Source organism: Antechinus flavipes, chromosome 5 (assembly GCF_016432865.1).
Source record: "Antechinus flavipes isolate AdamAnt ecotype Samford, QLD, Australia chromosome 5, AdamAnt_v2, whole genome shotgun sequence".
Taxonomy (NCBI): domain Eukaryota; kingdom Metazoa; phylum Chordata; class Mammalia; order Dasyuromorphia; family Dasyuridae; genus Antechinus; species Antechinus flavipes.
Window position 1 is genome coordinate 109,887,628 of NC_067402.1, and position 15,242 is coordinate 109,902,869.

The window sequence follows — 15,242 nt, forward strand, 5'->3', positions numbered from 1 at the left end:
AAAAAGGAAAGAGAAAAACCCAAATCACCAGCATCAGAACTGAAAAAGGTGAACTCACCACTGATGAAAAAAAAATTAAAGAAATAATTAGGAGCTAGTTTGCCCAAGTGTATGGCAGCAAGTCTGACAATCTAATCAAAATGGATGAATATTTGCAAAAATATAAATTGCCTAGGTTAAAGAAGAGGAAATAAAACATTTAAATAATCCCATTTTAGAAAAAGAAACTGAATAAGTCATTAATGAACATCTAAGAAAAAAATCCACAGAGTCAGATGGATTCACAAGTGAATTCTACCAAACATTTAAAAAAACAATGAATTCCAATATTCTGTAAATTATTTGCAAAAATAGGTAAAGAAAGAGTATAAATTCCTTCTATGACACAAATATGGCACTGACACTTAAATTAGGAAGGGCCAAAATAGAGAAAGAAAATTACAGACCAATCTCTAATGAATATTGATGACAGAAAATTTAAATAAAATATTAGGAAAGAAATTACAGCAACTTATCAGCAGGATAATATATTATGACCAAGTAGGATTTATACCGGGAATGCAGGACTATTCAATATCAGGAAAACTATTTATCATAATTGATCATATTAATAATAAAACCAACAAAAAACCATATGATAATCTCAATAGATGCAGAAAAAAACTTTTTACAAAATACAGCAACCATTCCTATTAAAATCATTAGACAGCATAAGGATAAAGGGAGCTTTCCTTAAAATAATAAACAATATCTAAAATCTACAGCAAGCTTTATTTGTAATAGAGAGAAGCTGGATACATTCCCAATAAGATCAGGGTTGAAACAAGGATGCCATTAATACCACTATTATTCAACATTGTCCTAGAAATGTTGGCTTTAGCATTAATAAAAGAAAAAGAAATTAAAGGAATTAGAAGAGGGAATGAGGAAATAAAACGATGACTCTTTGCAAATGATATGATGATATACTTAAAGAATCCTAGAAAATTATCCAAAAACTTACTGGAAATAATTCACAGTTTTAACAAAGTTGCAGCATATAAAATAAACCCACAACAATCATCAGCATTTCTATATATTACTGACAAAGCCTATCAGCAAGAGATAGAAAGAGAAATTCCATTTAAATTTACTACATTCAAAATGAAACACTTGCCAGTCTACCTGCCACAACAAATCCAAGAAGTACAGGACAAAAACTATAAAATAATTCTCACAAAATAAAATCAGATCTAAACAATTGGAAAAATATTAATTGTTCATGGCTAGGCCGAGTTAATATGATAAAAATGACAATTCTGCCTAAATTGATCTACTTGTTTAGTTCCATACCAATCAACCTGCCAAAACATCATTTTATAGAACTAGAAAATATAATAACAACATTTATCTGGAAGAACAAAACATCAAGAATACCACAAGGAATTAATGAAAAAAATACAAAGGGTAGTGGCTTAGCAATATCAAACCTAAAACTGTATTATAAAGCAGCAGTAATCAAAACCATTTGGTACTGACTAAGAAATAGAGTGAAGGATCAGTGGAAGAAATTAGATGCATAGGACACAATAATTAAAGCTTATAGCAATTTAGTATTTGATAAATTCCCCAAACTCCAGCTTCTGAAATAAGAACAAATTATTTGACAAAAATTGCTGGGGAAACTGGAAAATAATATTTCAGAAACTTGGCATAAATCTATAACTCATACCTCATACCAAAATAAGGTCAAAATGGATATATGATTTGGGAATAAATGAGGCTACCATAAACAAATTAGGAGAGTAAGGGATAATTTATCTATCAGATCTTTGTAGAAGGGAGGAATTTATGACCAAAGAAGAACTAGAGAACATTATAAAAGACAAAATGGACAACTCTGATTACATTAAATTAAAAATTTTTTGCACAAACTAAACCAACAGAAATAAAGTTAAAAGAGAAGTACAAAGCTAGGAAAAAAATTTTTTGCAGCCAGTATTTCTGATAAAGGTCTCATTTATAAAATATATAAAGAACGGTGTCAAATTTATAAGAATACCCATCATCTCTCAATTGGTAAATGGTCAAAGGATATGAACAATTTTCAGGTGATGAAATTAAAGCTATTTACAGTTATATGAAAAAATGCTCTAAATTGATATCGATTAGAGAAATGCAAATTAAACAATCCTGAGGTACTACCTAACTTTTCTCAGATTGACTAAGATTGACAGGAAAAGATAATGATAAATGTTGGAGGGAATGTGGGAAAACTGGTATATTAATGCATTGTTGATGGAGTTGTGAAATTATCCAACCATTGTGGAGTGCAATCTGGAATTATGCCTAAAGGGCTATCAAATTGTGCATACCCATTGACCCAACATTGCCACTACTGGGTCTATAAATCCAAAAAAATCATAAAGGAGGGAAAAGGACCCATGTGTGCGAAAATGTTTGTTATAACTCTTTGTGTGGTAGCAAACAATTGGAAAAGGAGTGGATGCCCTTCAATTCAATTCAATTCAGCCAATGGAATGGTGAAACAAGTTGTGATAAATGAAAGTAATAGAATATTATCATTCTATAAAAAATGATGAACAACCTAATTATAGAAAGGCCTGGAAAGATTTACATGAATTGATGCTGAGCAAAACAAGCAGAACCAGGAATACATTGTACACAATAATAGCAAGAATTATGAAAGGCTTGGTTCTTCTCAGTGGTTCAGTGATCCAAAGCAATCCCAATAGACTTTGGACAGAAAATGCTATCTGCATCCAGAAAAATATCCAAGGAGACAATGTAAATAGACACGTTATGTTCATTTCTTTTTCTGTTTTTTGTTTCTCCCATGATTTTTCCCATTTGCTCTGACTTTTCTTTCCCAACATGATTCATAAAGCAATGTGTGTTAAAAAAAAAAAAAAAAAGCAATGTGCATTAAAAATAAATAAAATTACTTCAATTAAAATAAAACAGTTAGTTGATTCAGGCCAGTTCCAAAGATGGAAAAAGCTATCTGCACACAGAGAGAAGACTGTGGGGACTGAGTGTGGATCACAACACATTATTTTCACTTTTGTTGTTGTTGTTTGCTTGCTTTTTGTTTTCTTTCTCCTTTTTTTCCTTTTTGATCTGATTTTTCTTGTGTAGCATGACAAATGTGGAAATATGCATAGAAGAACTGATTATGTTTAACATATATTGGATTGCTTGCTGACTAAAGAAGGGGTTGGGGGAAGAGAGGAAGAAAAAAAAATGGAACACACGATTTTGTAGGGATGAATGTTAAAAAAACTATCTATGCATATATTTTGAAAATAAAAAGCTAAAAAAAAAAAAAAAAAAAAAAAGAGAGTAAGCATCCAATTAACCAGAAATCAAAGTTCAAGACTAAGACCATTTACTTATTCTCTATCATCTATTCTCTTATATTTTCATAAGAGGAAAAGGTTGCTATAAGGATAGTGTCATTTATCACATCATTAAAGATTAGATAATCTTAAAGAGAGTCTCCACTATTGAATTAGATGTCTTTGCCCTAATTGTAGTAGGGGATATGTTATTTAAAAGGGTGGCTGTCCTCCCACTTTAGTCCAGAATGAATCACTATATTCACAAAATAAGAGGTCATAGATATATAAGACACAGTGAAAACAAACTACATAGAGGATACATAACTATATAAAGAATGTTTCTATCCCTAGAGAAAGAAATGCAATGGTATGTAGAAACCAAATGAAGAAAAGGAAATGCATACACAGAAAGAATAACTTATTAAAACAGTAATGACAGGTTCTTTGGAGGCAAGTGACTATTGCATCAACAGAAAATGTAGAAAATAAATGAACTATGCAATTGTCTAACATAAACTCTAGATCTGGAAAGAACAGAGGATCAGTATAAACAACAACATACTTTAGGATTATATGGCCTACTATTTGACAAAGAAAATTGTCCTGAGAGATGGAAAACTTTGAAATATTAAGTTATAGAGAAGGGGAAAAAAGGAAATCTGCCTAAAAGGACCAATATGGATATACAGATGGAAGGAGGGGCAAAGTAACTGAGAATAATTAGAAAAGATTGGCAGAATCTTTTAGGAAGTGCATATCAGAAGCACTAAAACCCAGAAGAGGCTGAGATTGGCATTGACTTCAATGAACAATAAACAAGTTTTGTTTTGTTTTGGTTCCTTAGCTATTTTTGAAATAATCAAACATGAGCTACACTGTTTAGAATGGATGAGATAATGATCATAGAGGATCTAAAGCTGAACTACTCAACATTTACTTTGCCTACGTTTTCTGAAGTCTAGAATAAAAAAATATTAGCAGGGAACAGAAACCAAAATTTAGGGTATATATGGTGGGGTTGGGGTAGAGGTGAAGTAGAGATGTGTATAGCAAAAAAAATCAAGCTGTCTTTGATGTATTAAAGACACCAGGATCTAACAAACCACATCCTGCAAAACTGAAAGAACTGGTGGATATAACTTCTAAGAAGAAATTAAAGGTCTTTGAAGGACTTGAAAAATAGGAGCGGTATCAAAAGACTAGAGAAGGGAAAATATTAACCCAATTTTTGAAAACAACAACTAAAAACAAAGAAGAGGCAGAAGCTGAAAACTATGTATAAGTAAGATTAACTTCTTTTTCTGTCAAAATTCTAGAACTCAATTTAAAGGAATGATTTTTTTGAGGCTGCAAAAAGGCAATAATCAATAAACACCAACATAATATGGCTCTATCAAGTACAGATCCTTTCAGATTAATCTTTTCTTTTTTTTTTTTTTTCTTTTGGTGGGCTAAGGTCTTCCTGACTTCAAGTATAGCACTTTATCCAATATGCTTGGCAAATTTTCAAATAAACACTGTGAGTACAGTTAGTAGATTGTAATATAAGATAGAACAAAAGCTATAATGAATGAAATGAAATTTAACTGAGGAAAAATATAAAGTTCTATAGATGAGACTATATGAATTCTGAGATTTGATGAAGGGGAAAATAAGCTGTTATATCAAAATAAGATGTGAAAAAAATACATCATCTATGCAAAAATTAAACAATCATTTTGTGACTAATACTTAATACCTGCCTTGACAGATATATTAATGACGTTCCATGGTAATGGAATTATGATTCTTGAGTCTATCTCAAAATTAATGAGATATGGAACATTTCTTTAAATATTCTCAGTGAGGTTATTTTTAACTTCTGAATCCAATTCTCCCTGAGCAACAAGAGAACTCTTCAGTTCTGCATACATACATATATTGTATCTAGGATATACTATAACCTATTTAACATGTATAGGACTGCTTGCCATCTAGGGGAGGGGATGGAGGGAGGGAGGGGAAAATTGGAACAGAAGTGAGTGCAAGGGATAATGTTGTAAAAAATTACCCTGGCATGGGTTCTGTCAATAAAAAGTTATTATAAAATAATAAAAAAAAGAAAAAGAAAAAAGCTTTATTTAAAAATAAATAAATAAATAAATATTCTCAGGGGCAAAAAAGCTTTGGCTCTTTGAAGGTGAATTAAGGTAAATTAATTAAGGTAAATAATCAAATAGAGTACTATCACTTAGGTCCACAGAAATAAGGTAACACTATAATTTAATGAGACTGGATTGATTGTGTGGCTTAGAAAAATGCTTGAGAGACATTCCAAAAATGATTTGAACAGTGAATGATAGATACTATTCTTGTATATGAATGGTCTCTGAAGATAATTATTTTGGACATGTAGACTCTGGCATATTTATTTTCAATTTAATATTATTAATAACATAGTTACATTTTCAACATTTTCATGTCAATATCAAATTAAACTTTTCATTTTTTATTTCCCACTCTTATCTTGGAATGACAAAAATCATGGGGCCTGGGTTTTTTTTTTAAAGGAAATTATAGATTAACTAGTCTATTCCCCTGATTTTACTAATTAGGAAACTGGAAGATCAAAGAGGTTTGTATTTTACCCAAAGATAAATTTATTGAATGAGAGAACCAGGTCTTCTGACTTTCAAATCCAGTGATCTTTCCTTTTTTGCTTTGCTTTTCAAAATCAACAAATTCTGTTTTCCTTTTTGTCCCTTAATTTCACAGAATTTTTCTTTTTTCCTCTCTACCAAGAAATTCAGTCACTACTTCCAAGAAGAAATTTCTAAAAACTCATTCCATATTTCTATGATTACAGCAAAAACCTATTCATGGTATGAGTATTATATAATTGGTATATTTCTAATAATAGTTACATATCTAATTTTGTTTTTCTTCTTTATCAAAACTATTTTCCTTTCATCATTCAACATATATGTTTTATCTTTCAAAAATCTGTAGACTATTTTTCACCATCCTTTTTTATGAGATACTCAAGTTCATATACCTCCAAAGAATAAAATGTAAAATTAAAAAGTTGAATCCTATTAAAACAGATAATGCAAAAACCTACCACATAAATTTCAATTTTGAGACCATAGTTCCCCAGTCAAAATAAAAATATCAGTTTCCATGCCATTTAAAAACTAAAATAACTGACCTCCAATAGAGAATGATCCCTGACAATGCAGTATCTGTATCTATTTTGATATCTATTGTAGAACAGTCTGTTGAACTTAGCAGAACCCACTTTTTTCAAGTGATAAATCGATAGCAAAATTCTAATACAGCAGTCTGCTATCCCCTTTTCCTTTCACCTATCCTTCCTGATATCATGATCTCTTCCAATGACACTATTTTCTCATTACGTACACAAAGAATTTTAAGTTTTCAGTATTTGACTTGCTAGTGAATAGTCTAAATTAATTTCTCTAAGTATTGATTGAGTTGATCTCCTTGCTGTCCAAGAAATCCTCAAAAGTTCTCTAGCACCACAATACAGAAGTGTCTATTCCATGGAGCTCAGCTTTCATTATAGTCCAACTTTCACATTTTACATTCCTATTGGAAAAAACAACAACTTTTCTATATAAACCTTTGCTAATAAAGTGATGTCTTTACTTTTTATTATGCTGTCCAGATTTGTCATAGCTTTCTTTCTAAGGAGCAAGCAGCATTAATTTCAAGACTGCATTCACTGTCTTCAATGCTCTCTGAGCTCAGAAATATAAACTCTGACACAGCTTCCGTATCTTCTCCTTCTAACTGACTACAAGAAATGGGCCCAGTTGCCAAGGTCTTGGTTTATTTAATGTTAAACTTCAAGCTAGCTTTTACACTCTCCTCTTTCAGTCTCATCAAAAGGCTGCTTAATTCTCCCCCACTTTCTGCCAAATGAATATATTATCTGCTTATCTGAAATTGTTGGTATTTTTCCAGGCAACCTTAAATTCCAGTTAAATTCACATAGCCTGGAATTTCACATGACACATTCTGCATATAAGTTAAATAAAGTGACAATGCACTGCGCCTTGTCTTACTCCTTTTCCAATCTTGAACCAATCAGTTGTTCCACGTGTGATTAAAACTGTTGCTTCTTGGCCTGTATACAGGATTCTTAAAAGATAAGTAGGATGATGTGAGAAGAGATCTCTCTTCTCTTTAAAGACTTGCCACATGTGTTGTTGTGATTCAAAGATTTGAGAAGAAGGAAGAGAAGGAGAAGGCGAAGGAGGAGAAAGGAGGAGAAGAAAAAGGAGGAGGAGGAGGAAAAGGAGAAGCAGGAGGAGAAGAAGAAAAGAAGGAGGAGGAGAAAGAAGAAAGAAAAGAAGGGGGAGGAGGAGTAGGAAAAGGAAGAAGAGGAGGAGAAAGAGGATGAGAAGGAAGAGAAGAAGAAGGAGGAGGAGGAGGAGGAGAAGTAAGAGGAGGAAGAAAAGAACAACAAAACAATGGCCACCTAGCAAATGTTGGCGATTTGGTCTCTTAATTCCTCTGCTGGCAATTATCAGTTCACATATTGCTATACCCTATATTGCTGAATCTTGACCACCACAGATTTTACATTCTGGGTTCTTATGCAAATTTGTTCTTTACATCGCTGGACTTTCCTTTCATCACCAGACACATCTCCAGCTGAGTTTCATTTCTGTTTTGGCCTAGTAGCTTCATTAGTGCTGAAACTATTTGTAATTGTCCTGCATGCTTTCCCAATAATATAATGAACACCTTGCATCTTAAGGTCATCTTCTAATGTCATCTCTTTAATCATTTTAATAACTGTTCAAGGGATTTTCTTGACAAAGATACTGGAATGGTTTGCCATTTGCCTCTCTAGTGGATCGCTTTTTGTCAGAACGCTCCACTAGGAGCTGTCTGTTTTGGGTAACCCTGCTTTTGTCACAGCTCATAATTTCATACAGCTATGCAAGTACCTCTATCACAAGACAGAGGTTCAGGAAAAGAGTGCCTGTATAGGAAATGAATAAAAACTATGTGATAAGAATTTCAGAAAAATGTCTTTCCAATAAAAAGTAGCTCTAGAAATTAAAGAGAGCTAAAATGCTGTGTAAATAGGTCATCACTACGTATTTTAATGAGATAGATCCACAGATTCTACCTTTGAGACACCCTGTGTCACCTAAATATTCTGTTAAGATCGAATGGAGACTTCTACTACCTGCTGTTTCACCAAGATGAATTGGTCAGATTAACTACGGGGAGATATACCCACCAGAATAGATCTTTGGCAATTTTTTAGACAAGTTTGACAAGTTACAACCTCAAGATTAAGACTTTCTCCCTACCAAATCATTACCTGATATTCAGGGCCTATTACTCAACTTCTCAGATTAGGAAAGTGGCCAGCCAAGCAGCTTCATTATATGGCAGACTGGAATGCTGCCCTAATGTTGTTTTAAATTCCATACACCTATCTAAATTTCTTTCTTCTGAAAAGTTACTATTTATGACTGCCTTCAGTAGATGCCAGTTCAACTTTTAATCTTTTAGCCTAGTCCCCAGAATTATTGACCTCCAATCAAAAGAAACAAGATGGAAAGAATTATTCTAAGCTTCTAGGACCTCCCTGGGTTTAGAAATTTCCCAACAATTCTATGTCTTCTGTAAACATTCTGCTTTCAGCACTCTTTCAACTATACTCCTACAAAAACTTTTTTTTTTTTTTTTGTGCTTGAGGCAATAATTGGGGTTAAGTGACTTGCTCAGGGTCACAGAGCCAAGAAATATTAAGTGTATGAAATCACATTTGAACTCAGAGCTTCTTGACTTCAGGACTGATGCTCTAACCACTATACCAACTAGCCGCCCCCCACAAAAACTCCTATAAGAAGAAACTTAGAAACTTACTTAGATCAGAAATAAAACTCAATGCAAAAAACCAAACACACACACACACACACACACACACACACACACACACAGAGTAGGAAAACAAGGAATCTCTCCAAAGAAGTAAAAGTTCAAAATAATTAAGAGTCAAAATGAGTTTTACACATATTACAATAGAAGTTAGGAAGAGAAGGAAAACCAATGAGGCTCTCCTGCCCTCACTGTCATATTGCTGTGGGGCAGCCAAGTCTATTGTTGAAAGCATGGATCAGATTCCTAGGCAAAAGCTTTTCCCTAGGTTTCTTCCCAAATTAATACTCAGGTGCAAACATTAAAAAAAAAAAAAAAAAAAAAAAAAAAAAAAAAAAAAACCTTTAATGATTTGTTTCTTTGTCTGTTTATTAGTGGAATTGTGGTGGGGTGAAGGTGGGTAATGCAAAAAAATAAAAATAAGTTGGAGGAAGGGCACTTTGGTGGCTTGAATAGCATGCAAGGAGGCTGACTGATAGTTGGCCTCCAGCTGACTGCTCCTCAAGGAACTGGTTGCTTGCCTTTTAGTTTCAAAAATATCCAGACTGCCATAAAAAATTGAAAAATGTCAACATGGGGCTCAGAGGACTATCTCTTGAGAAATAGGAATGAGACCAGACTTTTGGGATATACCTTCTACTTTAAGTAATAAAAAGCAACTGGATGACTTACGAAGGTTTTTGGGTACTTGTTTTTTTTTTTTTTTTTCCTTTCTTTCAAAGCAGTGGGGAAAAAAAAAAGAACTGAAATTCTATTTTTACCTACAGGAAAGATGGCTCACCAGTTAAAAAAAATAAACTCAGATTCATATCTCAACCCGGTTGCTCTCCTTATGGAGACTCCCACTCTGCAGAGAATACTAATGACTAATATAATTGGGCACTGTTTCCTTTCCTATCAGTCCCCAAGGAGCAATAATCATCACTGTACTGTCATTTCTAATGTAAAATAAAACCACGAATCTAGTGGGACTCAAAGCAAAATGCTGCAAGCTGTTGTTTTATTGCTGCCCTCGTTCATCACTCTTTCAAAATGTATTCTCCTCTTGTAGAAGTTTCCATTAGATTTTATTAAACATATGAGCCCTGTAAAAAGATAAATTGCATGTGGATGTATGCATAATTTCTGCATGTGTATACCTTACAGAGTGCTGAATTTATATCGCAAGAATTCAATTCTAAAATCTGCTTTTCCACAGAGCTTTTTTTTTTTTTTTTTTTTTTTTTTAAGGGTTAATTGTGTTATAAACCTATTGCTCTCTCCTTTCTGGCTTGGGTGAAATGGCTTATAAAATAGCTAAATGACCTCAGGACATTTCTATATGCATTCTAGGGTGTCTCAATCAGGAGTCTAACTCTGAGTTCAATGGCCTGTAAAGTAATGCTAAACAGTTCTATTCTAGACAGTTTTGATATCCCTTCAAGGCAAATAAGGTCGTCCTTTCTATTTTCATCTCTTAGTGTCAAGGCACAAATTTAGATTTTGTGTGTTTATATATCTTCTTCTCTCTCAGCCTCACCAAAGGAGACTGGAGGATTTAGAATGGGAAGGAATCTTAGAAACCATCCACTACATTTACTATATCCAATCAAAAGTCTGACCCCAAGATTATTTTTCTCCTATTAAAAAAAAACAAACAAAACTACTAGTATCCTACTTTTTCAATCATTTCTTTTAGTGATTATTCCTGCTTACTAAGCATCAAACTTGGCCCACCTTATGGAGTTTCCCCTTCTTAATGGTGAGTTCTGCTAGAGAATTTAGCTCATGTCTTTCCCCTTGTTAATCGTTACACTTCCTTGGGAAACTTAGCCCACTGCCAACAGTGTAATAAGATATTTGTCTCTTGGAGATGGACTAAGCCGACAAATTCTTTTGAGACATCTCATGACATTAGCAGAAAATTCAATGTATTGGAGGGGGGGTCAATCCCCATGCCCCATCAACACTGTTGTCTGGTGGTCTGCAAGACAACTGGGGATAATTGACTATCACACAGCTAGGAAGTGTTAAGTGTCTGAGGCCAGATTTGAATTCAGGTCCTAACTCCAGAGCCAGTGTGCTATCCACTGCGCTATCTACTAGTCCTCTGTAGATTTCTAAAAGTAAATATCCACTCAGGTTTAAAACTTCAGTGTTATCCTCAATACTTCCCTCTTATTTTAGACTAGTTCTCTATCTTGCTATTTCTATTTTTAGATGTCTGGAATATGTCCCCACCTCTTAACTCCAAATAGCCACTACAACAACTCCACTTCAATCAGGCCTTCATCTTATTCCGCATATTGCTGTCAATGATATTTTCCCATATCTTAAATCTGATCACGTTATCATGCCCATAATCTTCATAATCCATACTCAACAAACTAAGGTGACTTTCTATTAGGTGGAGAAGCAGTTCTCAAGATGTGGTTCCAGGATTTCTGGGGGTCCTCCATGTATGTGATTTACTTATTAATGTGTGATGTACAGATGTGATTACAGATGTGATTTACCTATTAAAATTTACTTATTACCTATATAAAATATTTACTTATTTTACAAAGAGGCATATTTAGAAAAGGAAAGAACATTTTAATACACACACAGAAATACACATGTAAACTTTAACTGAAGCAACATATTATAATGGCTTAATTGCAGAAGTTAACATGAGAGTCTAATAGTATTCTATTAAGTCAGAAGTGAAGAGATGTGAAAATATACATAAAATAATGCCATTCTTCCAACTGCTTTTTTTTTGCATGGAAAATATGATTGTTTTTCACTAAAATATCATTTCTAAATTCAGCTAATACTTTAAAAATTTGGAAATTATGATAGTTTTTCATTAAAATATCATTTCTAATAAAATGTAACTACTTAACTTAGCTAACACTTTTTAAAATTTATCCTTTTAATTACTAATACAGTAAACATTGATAGATATTAACACATTAAAATGCTTTGAGATCTTTAAAAATTTTTATTCTTAAAATAATTGAATTTAAAGAGTACCTCTATAATTTATAAAACTTCTGGGATAAGAATTCATTATCTGACAAAAATTGCTGGGTAAAAAAAAGTTGGAAAACAGTATGACAAAAACGAGGCATTAAACATCATCTAATACCCTATATTAAAATAAGGTTGGAATGGGTTCATGACTTAGACATAAAAGGGTGATACTTTAAAAACATTAGGAGAGCAAGGATGGTCTAACTGTCAGATCTCTGGAAAAAGGAGGAATTAATGGCCAAAGAAGAACAAGAGAATATTATGAAAAGACAAAATGGATAATTTTGATTACATTAAATTAAAAAGGTTTTACACAAACAAAACCAATTCAGCCAAGATTAGAAGGAATTAGAGGTGATTTGAGGCAATTCCAATGGACTTGTAATGGAAAGTGTCATCCACATTCATTGTTCTCTAAGGAGATTGAATGTGAATTAAAGCAGAATATTTTTTTTAAATAATTATAACTTTTTATTGACAGTACATATGCATGGGTAATTTTTTACAACATTTTCCCTTGCACTCACTTCTGTTCCGATTTTTCTCTTCTCTCCCTCCACCTCTTCTACTAGATGGCAAACAGTCTTATACATGATAAATATGTTATAGTATATTTTCGATATAATATATGTGTGCAGAACTGCTTGTTCTACAGGAAGAATTGGATGCAGAAGGTAAAAATAACCTGGGAAGAAAATCAAAAATGCAAACAGTTTACACTCAATTCCCAGTGTTCCTTCTCTGGATGTAGGTGATTCTGTCCATCACTGATCAATTGGAACTGAATTAGATCTTCTCTTTGTCGAGGATATCCATGTCCATCGGAATATATCCTCATACAGTATCATTGTTGAAGTGTATAATGATCTCCTGGTTCTGCTCATTTCAATTAGCATCAGTTCATGTAAGTCTCTCCAAGTCTCTCTGTATTCATCCTGCTGATCATTTCTTACAGAACAATAATATTCCATAACGTTCATATACCACAATTTACCCAACCATTCTCCAGTTGATGGGCATCCATTCAATTTCCAGTTTCTAGCCATTACAAACAGGGCTGCCACAAACATTCTTGCACATACAAGTCGCTTTCCATTCTTTAGTATCTCTTTGGGGTATAAGCCCAGTAGAAACACTGCTGGGTCAAAGGGTATGCACAGTTTGATAATTTTTTCAGCATAGTTCCAAATTGCTCTCCAGAATGGTTAGATTCGTTCACAACTCTACCAACAATGCCTCAGTGTCCCAGTTTTCCCGCATCCCCTCCAACATTCATCATTATTTTTTCCTGTCATCTTAGCCAATCTGACAGGTGTGTAGTGGTATCTCAGAGTTGTCTTAATTTGCATTTCTCTGATCAATAGTGATTTGGAACACTCTTTCATATGAGTGGAAATAGTTTCAATTTCATCATCTGAAAATCGTCTGTTCATATGCTTTGACCATTTATCAATTGGAAAATGGCTTGATTTCTTATAAATTAGAGTCAATTCTCTATATATTTTGGAAATGAGGCCTTTATCAGAACCTTTAACTGTAAAAATGTTTTCCCAGTTTGTTGCTTCCCTTCTAATTTTGTTTGCATTAGTTTTGTTTGTATAAAGGCTTTGTAATTTGAATTAATCAAAATTTTCTATTTTGTGATCAATAATGATCTCTAGTTCTTCTTTGGTTACAAATTCCTTCCTCCTCTACAAGTCTGAGAGGTAAACTATCCTGTGTTCATCTAATTTATTTATGATCTCATTCTTTATGCTTAAATCATGGACCCATTTTGATCTTATTTTGGTATATGGTGTTAAGTGTGGGTCCATGCCTAATTTCTGCCATACTAATTTCCAGTTTTCCCAGCAGTTTTTGTCAAATAATGAATTTTTATCGCAAAAGTTGGGATCTTTGGGTTTGTCAAACACTAGATTGCTATAATTATTGACTATTTTGTCTTGTGAACCTAACCTATATTCCACTGATCAACTAATCTATTTCTTAGCCAATACCAAATGGTTTTGGTGACCGCTGCTTTGTAACATAGTTTTAGATCAGGTACAGCTAGGCCACCTTTATTTGATTTTTTTTTTTCCCATTAATTCCCTTGAAATTCTGAAAATACCTTTTGTTCTTCCATATGAATTTTGTTATTTTTTCTAGATCATTAAAATAGTTTCTTGGGAGTCTGATAGGTATAGCACTAAATAAATAGATACTAGTGTAGGGAGTATTGTCATCTTTATTATATTAGCTCGGCCTATCCAAGAGCACTTAATATTTTTCCAATTATTTAAATCTGACTTTATTTGTGTGGAAAAGTGTTCTGTAATTTTGCTCATATAATTCCTGACTTTCCTTTAGTAGATAGATTCCCAAATATTTTATGCTATTGACAGTTATTTTGAATAGAATTTCTCTTTGTATCTCTTGCTGTTGGATTTTGTTGGTGATGTATAAAAATGCTGAGGATTTATGTGGATTTATTTTGTATTCTGCAGTTCTGCTAAAGTTGTGAATTATTTCTAATAGCTTTTTAGTAGAATCTCTGGGGTTCTCTAAGTATACCATCATATCATCTGCAAAGAGTGGTAATTTGGTTTCCTCATTACTTACTCTAAGTCCTTCAATCTCATTTTCGACTCTTATTGCCAAGGCTAGTGTTTCTAATACAATATTGAATAATAACGGTGATATTGGGCAACCTTGTGTCACTCCTGATCTTACTGGGAAAGGTTCCAGTTTTTCCCCATTACATATGATGCTTACTGACAGTTTTAAATAGATGCTCCTGACTATTTTAAGAAAAAGTCCATTTATTCCTCTCCTCTCAAGTGTTTCTATTAGGAATGGATGTTGGCCTATTAAAAACTTTTGAGAGTATGGGCATACACTCAGTTTCCAGTGGAAAAGGGAGGAATTTATGACCAAAGAAGAACTAGAGATCACTATTGACCACAAAATAGAAAATTTGGATTATATCAAATTGAAAAGTTTTTGTACAAACAAAACAAA

General features: G+C 33.1%; 1 protein-coding gene and 1 long non-coding RNA gene across 4 annotated transcripts in view; one reads left to right on the forward strand and one right to left on the reverse strand.

Moving 5' to 3' along the window:
• The window catches only part of EXOC4 (exocyst complex component 4), a 931,688-nt gene that overhangs the window by 418,399 nt on the left and 498,047 nt on the right, over positions 1-15,242 (reverse strand). The gene's annotated exons all lie outside the window — the stretch shown is intronic.
• Positions 1-15,242, forward strand: part of LOC127564794 (uncharacterized) — a 229,524-nt gene that overhangs the window by 210,204 nt on the left and 4,078 nt on the right. The window lies entirely within an intron of this gene.